This window comes from Corylus avellana, chromosome ca8 (assembly GCF_901000735.1).
Source record: "Corylus avellana chromosome ca8, CavTom2PMs-1.0".
Classification (NCBI taxonomy): domain Eukaryota; kingdom Viridiplantae; phylum Streptophyta; class Magnoliopsida; order Fagales; family Betulaceae; genus Corylus; species Corylus avellana.
In genome coordinates, this window is record NC_081548.1 from 12,832,930 (window position 1) to 12,842,295 (window position 9,366).

At 32.5% G+C, this 9,366-nt stretch overlaps 1 long non-coding RNA gene across 1 annotated transcript; it reads right to left on the bottom strand.

The window, feature by feature from the left end:
• Positions 1 to 6,246: 6,246 nt before the first annotated feature.
• Positions 6,247 to 7,477, bottom strand: LOC132188986 (uncharacterized). Its single transcript, XR_009440985.1, has 3 exons — positions 7,326 to 7,477; positions 7,105 to 7,210; positions 6,247 to 6,468 (listed from the first exon to the last, which is right to left on the bottom strand). It is a non-coding gene; the product is annotated as an uncharacterized LOC132188986 (long non-coding RNA).
• Positions 7,478 to 9,366: the final 1,889 nt, after the last annotated feature.

Below are 9,366 nucleotides of genomic sequence, written 5' to 3' on the forward strand. Positions count from 1 at the left end.
ACTAAAAACAAAATGAAAAACAGAAAACAAAAAGATAAATCCATCTTTCGTGGGATGTACGATTGCATTTAGCATATGCAACAAGCCTTTTAAACCCCTAGGAATTCCGTAGAGGACGAGTGAAGTCTCATGAGGGTTTTCCAAGAATGTTACCCATAAACATTATGCAAGAGTTTATGTTATTCAAAAATTAAGGTATCACTCAAAACCATGACTTTTGTTCATTAGCAAGCTTAAAAAGATAAACTCCATCTTCACAATGAATTGAAATTTTAAAATTTAATCACTTACAAAAGACATGTTAAGGCATCACAAGTTCGAAAACAGTGTAAAGTGAACTAGCACGTAAATATGAAGCTTCTAATTATTTCTGATCTGCAATGTCTTAATATCTCAAAGTTCACTGAAATTCCTATTAGAATGAACAACAATGGCATTTTTTTTTTCTTTTTCTTTTTCATCAAGTTGTGCAATGTTTGATTCCCTTAAGCTTTCTAATTGACCCATGTAACGAGTGTTAAGTCAATGACTCCCAAACCAAATGGTTTTTGGGCATTAGGTGTAGAGACACCCCTAGGACTTACTAACTCAAGTAAAAAAAGGCTACGAAACCAAACTAACCATGACATTAACCAAATCAAAATTCTTCACATTTTGACATGAACACTTAATGTTTTGAGACAAGAGGTCCAGTTACTTAGTGGAAAGCTTTATCAATGATTTTTTTTTTTTTTTTTTTTTATCACATATATATATGCCAAAGTATCCCTTTAATAAATCATCCAGTTTCACTCAAGACATAGAAACACACACATCAGACTTCATGTCATACCCCACAAATTATGTGCTAATGTGCTTGTATAAGATCAGATCAAATATGTGAATTCTCAATTGTCCTAAGCAAGTAACCAAACTGAAAAACTCAATTATCAGATCATGAGTTCAAAATTTTAAGCTTACTAATGAAATCAAATCACAATTCTTTCAGATCAACCAAAGTCTTAAGGCAAACATGAACATATATATATATATATTTCACAACAACAAAAACTAAAAAAATAAAATAAAATAAAACTGAAAACTGGGACAAGGTGTGTGTAAAGTGTCTTCCATATCCCCAAACTTAAATTACACATTGTCCCCAATGTGTCTATAACATGGAAAGAATTTACCATGGATGTGGACGAATTTGTTTGGAATAGCATGGCTTATAGCACACCCCCAAACTTGAACTGAAGCACACTTGTCCCTGCAAATAGGGCTGTAAACGAGCTGAGCTCGGGCGAGTTAGGGGTGTCCAAGTTCGGCTCGCATGTACTGTTCAAAAAGCTCGAGCTCGGCTCGAGCTCGTGACGAGCCCTAAATGGTGGACTCGGCTCGGCTTGGTAACATTAACATTGTGTGCGAGATCGAGCTTGAGCTCGTCCACAACCTGAGCCGAGTGCCTTATTGGGCACTCGGCTCGCTCAGCTCGTTTAAATTAAAAAATAAAAAATGGACAAAAAAATTCTTAAAAATCCAATTCCAACTTTCAAAACCAAGTTTCAGATGGAATTTAGAAATAAAAACAATCAAAAATCAAACACAATTAACCAAAAATGCCATTAGCCCCATCCATTACAAAAAGTAAAACCAAACAAATTTACAATTACACTTTCTTTTATCATTCACTTAACCCTTCTAAACAATTACAATTTACAAATACAATCTAATAAATTAAGAATCAATTTGCTGCAAAAATGCAAATTGACATATTCACTTCATACTGAGTCACTAAACAATTAAAATTTACAAATACAATCTCATAAATTTAAGGCTTCAACCTTCAATTACAATTACAAATTAAAAATTATAAATCACGAAGCAAATATAAAATGCAAAAATCAAATAACTAATGCAGAAAATCGTAATGTGTAGAGGAAACTCCATATAAAAATATTCTATTTTCCATCGATCACTTGCACTGGTTTCATATAACGTAGCCTCCATTTTCAACATTTTGTAACTCGGGCGTCACCTAACACAAATAATGGCATCCATGTCAAAAACACAGTTACAGAAACAAATCTCAAATTGGCTAAGTTGTTCCTGTGAGATTTTTGTTTTCTCTGTACCAAAAAGAAAACCACATGAACAGAGGAAAAATTGGTGGGGGTACTTTATATTGACAAACAGGCGACAAATACTAACATGGAAAATATGAGTAGCATATCAATGCATCAGGAAGCCAGAAATTCATTAGTAATTGAGGCCAACATCCATGAAAACATGAAAGAAAAGGGTATACCCCTATTATATAGACTATTTTCTTTCATCAGCAAGAGAGATCTAATAGTCATTATTCACATAAGGACATATTATACTTATCAACTCAGCAAAATCAACTAAAGGATTCCTATACAGGGCCATAACCTAAATACATTTGGTCTTACTAAGTGTTATACCAAGCAATTGCCAATACTTCTTCAGAATTTGATACTTTAACCCTATCCCCAGCAAACATATCTAAGAAACCCTAAAACAACCAATTAAACCATAGACCAGTTCAACCATAACTACAAAATCTTTTGTTGATGATTACCTATAGCTACAAAATATTATCACAACATTCACATTTTCAAGATGTCCAATATTTCCTACAAAAGCCAAACAGAGTCTTGAATAGAATTGAAGGTGGCCTGATGCAAAGATATTTATGTACTAAGGTCCAGCGTTTGCATGTATTTAAAGTAACAGAAGATGAAAACGTACACAAACGCAAGAATACCACATAGAAAAGTTTACCTGATTAGCTTTGCACCCTAAACTCAACTCTGTTTATCTAAATAAAAAAACAGGAAAAGGAAAAGTATCAGTATGAAAGCCATTTTAACCAATATACCTTCATTGTTTTTTGGGAGAAGTAATAACATATTACCAAATATACCTTTCATTGAAAACATTGAATACTTACTAACTGATCTGCAAGCATCAAAACTATTTTTAAAGAAAACTTTCGATTGCAATAGTTGAACAAGTCTTCTAGGATTGCAAACTTTCGATTGGCCCTAGAAGGTCAATAACCATAACATTGTACTCACCCTCAACACCAAACCATTTCAGATGGGTGATACTCGCTTCATACAGATAAAAAGATAAATAAGTAGATACATAAATTGATTTTAACTAAATCCCTTCATATCAACTCACTATAGACAAAAGGACTAAAAGAGGAAACTTACTCCCTCCTTGTAGAAGCATGTATAACTTTGACTCATAATGAAGCTAAGGGTGCTTGGTCTTCACAGATTCCTAAGGAAACAAGGAAAGTATGTATAGGTTGGCAATGAAAGTCATAAACTTACTAAAGTAGCACACAAGCAAAATCACAGAAACAAAACATAGCCAAAATTATCATCAACCAAACATAGCCAAAATTAAAAACAGAAACAACAAAAAAGAACAGAAAACAAAAAAACATGGATTATTCACGGTAAATGCTACAAAAACCCACGACTCAGAGTAATCATTTCTAACAATCAAGTTTGATAACTTATGATGGATGATTGCTGGACTAATCAACTTAGTCATTAGGCATCCAACATATTCAACTTGGTGAGGCAAATTGACTTAAAGATTTAACAAATTCAATTTGAAATTTTAGAAAATAAGGAATTACCATCATTCTGGCATAAGTAGATCCAATACGACCACCACTAATGACCTTAATTGTCTGTCCTTTAAGCAATTTTCCTATATACCTAGTGGAAAACAAATATATCCAAACCCAATATCTGGAGGGACATTGCAGACCCAGAATGTATAGTATTTTGGATTAAAAAAGATAAATCCAATTAATAATTAACAAATAAATATGCAACTACTTTGGCCAACAAATCATTAAATAGGAAGTCAAACATCAAATATGCAATAATATTATAATCTTTAAAACTTAATACAAATGTAAAGTTGCAAAAGTAAGGTTGGTAAAAGTCGTAAGACAATCTGTCAATCTCCATTTCAGTATCCAGCCTTCCACTATAGTTTAAAAAACAATATATATTTAGTATTTTGTAAATGAAAAATATGCCATAATTATTAAATAAGAAGTCATACATTACCTCACAAAAAAGAGCTTCAAGACTCCAACAAAATCATATTGTCCATCAAAATTCCCCAATCAAATACATAGTGGCAGCAGTGCATTTATATTACAAATTGAAAATAGTTTTAAAACTTAATTAACAATTTATCTGATAGTAACAAAAGTAAAGAGTTAGGGTATCATTGGTAAGGTAATCTCCTCAATGTCATCTTCCACCTAGGGTAAAAAAAAAAATAGAATTAGAAAAATATGGGCAGTACCTTGTCACTTCAAATGAAAATAACAATTTTCACAAAACATAATTAATACTTACATCACTCGTCCTTTTTAGCCCATGTAATGCCCTAACCCAATCTGCCCCACATACCAACATTTGCACAGTTTTTGGAGATAATAAAGCTCTGTAAGGATCAATTATCCTTCCACCAGCACTAAATGTGGACTTTGAACTCACAGTGGTAATTGGAGTTGACAATACATCCTTGGCCAAAATAGACAGAATGCGATACTTAAGTGCATTTGCTTTCCACCAACCTAATGCATTAAACTCCACACCCTTTTCACAAATGAGTACATTTTCCTCCAAATATACTTGCAATTCTATTTTAATAGGCTACTGCAATGTTTCAGCGCTTCGGACAAATGAGTCATACAAATCCACACCACTTTGGACATTGGCCGCACTAACCGAACCAATACTTGAAGAGCTCTCTGGAGCATTGCATTGTGAATTTTGTTCCATAACACTTGAGTTATATTCTATGACATAGTCATTATACAACTCATTCAAAACTGAACTGAGACGATCGATTTTTGTTTTAGCATTCTCATCTCCGTAGATTATAGGGTAACAAAATCGTATCAAAGTCATCTTATACCTTGGGTCCAACGCAGCAGCAACTCCCATTAGTAAGTTAACCTCTCCCCAATACTTCTCAAACTTCACATTCATTTTACGTGTCATTGATTGAATGTACTCATTCGGATCTCTACACTTTGTACTCAAGATGTCTTTCATCCTCCACACTTGAGGGAGGAATAAGTTGGAAGTAGGGTAGTCACTTCCCGATACAATGTTTGTTACTTGGTTGAAGACCCCTAATAGTTGGCACACATTCTCAATTTTTTCCCAATCTTCATCTAATGGCAACCATTGAAAACAAGAATCCATGTATGAATACATGGGAAATGCCTCTTTGAACTCAAGTGCTGCAACCAACATCAAATATGTACTATCCCACCGAGTGGGTACATCCAAGAATAATTTCTTGGAAGACAATTTCAATCGCTTTGCAATTTCAGCAAATTTAAGCAACCTTCCCTCCGATGCAACCAAGTACTTAATTCCATCCTTATACAGTCAACTATCATAGTTACCTCACCAAGTCCATCTTGCATCAACAAATTAGTAATGTGGGCACAACAACGCACATGAAACAATTTACCATCAACCGGCAAAGTCTTTCTCAAATTAAATACATCTCTTAAGGCCTTCATTGCTGTATCATTTGGTTTTGCATTGTCAACCGTGATTGAAGATATTTTATTCTCAATACCCCATTCTTGAAAACTTTTTTGTAGTGCATTTGCGATAAAATACCCGAAGTGTGGTGGCGGAACATTGAAAAAATTCAGCACACGCCTATTTAGACGCCACTCGGAATCAATGTAATGACAAGTTACAACCATATATGAAGACTTTTGACGTGAAGTCTACATGTCGGTTGTGATGTTAACTTTGTGAACCCCTTTCAACAAAGTCTTCAATTTTCGCTTCTCATTGTTGTAAGTGGTAGAACAATCTTTCTTTGCAGTAGCCCGAGTAATTCTTTCCCAATAGGGCGTTAGTGTCTTAACAAACTTATTAAACATAACATGCTCCACAAGTGCAAAAGGGTACTCATGAAACATCATCATATGGGAGCACATCTCTCTTGATTTCCTTTGATCATAGCTAAAATTAGAGATTGTACCCACACCATCAACCTCCTTACCATCAATTGTCAAAAGCTTTTGCTTTTTCTTGGCACCATTGAATGACAAACAATTTCTCAAGTGCCTACCAAGCGTACTTGTACAACTTGATTTGGATATGGTGAATGTCTTCTTACACCAATTACATTGGTGCTTGTTTACACCATTTATTTTTACCTCAGTACAATCTTTCCAAACCTTAGAAGTCTTCGCCCTCTTCTTTTTTTGATAAGCATCCAATGGATCTTCTTGATTAACAACTTCATTAATGGCAGAATCTACAACCGGGTCCCCAATTTTTTCTAGGTTAGCAGCAATAACATCATTACTAATTCCAAATGAATCCTTGTTTTCATACTCTTCTACCTCAACTGGTTCAAGGTTGTTCACATCTTCCTCCTCCATCTCTTCTAAGATATTATAGTATGTATTATTAGAAAAAGATAGGGTTAGAAGATGAACCAAAAATTGACTCACAATATGAACTAGAAAGCATAAACATTAAGCATAAATCAGAGCATAAACCAAAACATAAATCATTCAGCATAAATCATAGTAGAAATCATTAATATGAGCATAAACCAAAGCATAAATCATTTAACAAAAATCAGAGTAGAATCATAGCATAAATGGTTAAAGATAAATGTTAGAACATATCTTCGAATAACTGGGTCTAACAAGAATATAAAATATCATTACATCCTAGTTCCTAATGGAAAAACAGATCAGAAACACATTAAAAATTGATATTTGTTCTCTCAAAATTATGTAAAACAACTTCTTAGACCCAAATAAAAAAGGAATAATTCTAACAGATTCCAGAAACATGTAGTCGAATTGACATTAGAAATAATTCAAGAACCTCATCCCACTGATTTCATAAACATAATAATAAAAAATAAAACTATGTACAAATTTCAAACAAGAACTTGAACCAAAAAGACCGGCATCAATCAATAAATTTTAAAGATTTGACCAAAACCCACTTTCAAAATTTCAGTTCATACATTAAAACAACTACAAATTTCATAACAAATGAAAATAACCTTAGAGTGACAGAGTCAGTATGTTGTTGTATCTGGATGCGGGTTGTGGCTTACAGTTGCAGATTCGACAATTAGGATCAAAGAGGGAAAAATTTAACAGTTGTCCCTGAAAGATTAAAAAGCAAAAAAATCACGTTAACATTCAAGCTTAGATATACTGAAAATTGAACTCCAACTAGAAATTAAATGATACGAAAATCAAAGGAAAAATTTAACATAACTGTAGCTTGAAGTCTTCTTGAAGAATCGAGAGATATTGTGGGGGTTCTTGATTCAGACTACTCAGAATGCTCTTCCTCTCAATTTTGTGTGGAAGAAAATTGAGAGCGACTAGCCAAATGGGGAAACAAGAAACATCCACGCCCAAATAAACCAAATGACGAATGGCGATGAGGAGTACCATATCAATCAGATCAAGAGTATTGTTTGCCTCTTCCATTGGCGTGTGTGAGGAGAGAAAGACACCAAATCAGAGAAACGACGGCGAGATGGGATAGGTAATCCTTCTTTCTGTATTATTTTTTGGCCGTCTGGTTCTAACTCGGCGAAAAGGGTTTTGAAACCCTTTAGAATCTCAAAACCAATTTGTTTAGATGGCTTAGAAGCCATTAGATCAAATGCTAGAAACCCTAGAATGAAAATCAAGCCGTTAAATTTCCTTTCTCTGATAACAAGTAGTTGAGAGGAGCCATTGCATTGAATGCAAAGCATTAATTGCTTGAAAAAAATTGTGTGAGCACTTCACGTCGTTCATAATGAGAGACAGAGTTTCTGCTTTTTTTTTCTACATGTGTTCACATATAAAATCGACATATAGGTTGATCCTCACCGTTCAGTATTTATTAATTAATTTTAAGTTGTCAGATTATATCAAACAAAAAGATCCTATGAAAAATTAAAGCACCATATAATTTCCTTATATTCAATATTCTGAAACAAATGGTTAGGATTGGAAGATTAAAAAATCTAACGGTCAGGTTGACACCGAAAAATGAGGGATTTTCTCCCTCACGGGCCCACATGTCAGCCATTCAAAAATCAAAACTTCTTCAGAATTTAATCTCCTATACACGCGTTATTGTGAGATCTACGCTTTGTAATTCTATGCAGTCATCCTGAACGTATATCAAATTTCGATTAAATCCTAGTCGTTGAAATATATGGAGGACAGTACACTTAGCCACACCGTATGCATTCCAATATACAAAGTGCTATATATATATATATATAGCTGTAACCCACTCACTTGACACATGTCACACTGATCTAAGCTTTAAATGTATTTTGTATTTTGTTTTTATTTTTTTTTAAAAAAAGAATGGTTTAAATTGTTTAATAACTTTAAATGTTTAAATTTAATTCTCTTTTTAGTATAATTAGCCAATTAGGGACTTAGGGTTGAAAAAAAAAAAAAGATTTAATTTATAATTGTGTTAGTATAAATTGCTTAATTGTTTATAATTTAATTTATTTTTAAAAAAATTCAATATGTTGAAAAAAACACTAATATTAATAATTTCATATGTTAGAATATATACTAACTAGTCTACTATATTTTATGAAAAAAAAAAAAAAAAAAACACGAGTCTACCATATATATATAAAAGATTGATACTAACTGTAAATAAAAGATCTTAGTTGATGATTAAATGAAAATCGTTGGATCTTTATGCTGTGATGGACATGCGGGACATGAGATTATTTCCATGTGAATTTATGCCTTATAACTGTAACCCACAATCACTCATCAACGGCTCACATTTAATAAAAAAAATTGAACGCTTTAGTGCATTTTTCACTATAATTTAGGTGATTTAAATATAAATCCTTAATTAGCACCGGTTTTGCTTTTTGGCATTAACTATCATTAACTTGGTAGTATTTTTAAAAAAATTACTATAATGGGAACTGTTTATATTAATTAATGACATTAAAGTATTTAAAAAAAATATATTAAGTTAATAATTATTAGTAATACCATTAAAAAATAATATCTGTATTTATTTATTTATTTAAATGGGACATTATTTGTTTAAATATTGTCTAAAGAGTAATTGTTTTTTGAACACTATCTAAATAGTAATTTGTTATATTGCATTAAAAATTGATCTAACGCTTATACTAGGTGAATAATTGGTTATACTCCTCATATATGAAAATTCAATAATTCATGACATATTCAAATAAAAAAATTTAATGCAAGTGGCTGAGTGAGTTTTTGTAAATTATAATTTATTAATATTTTTTATTACTGATCCTTTA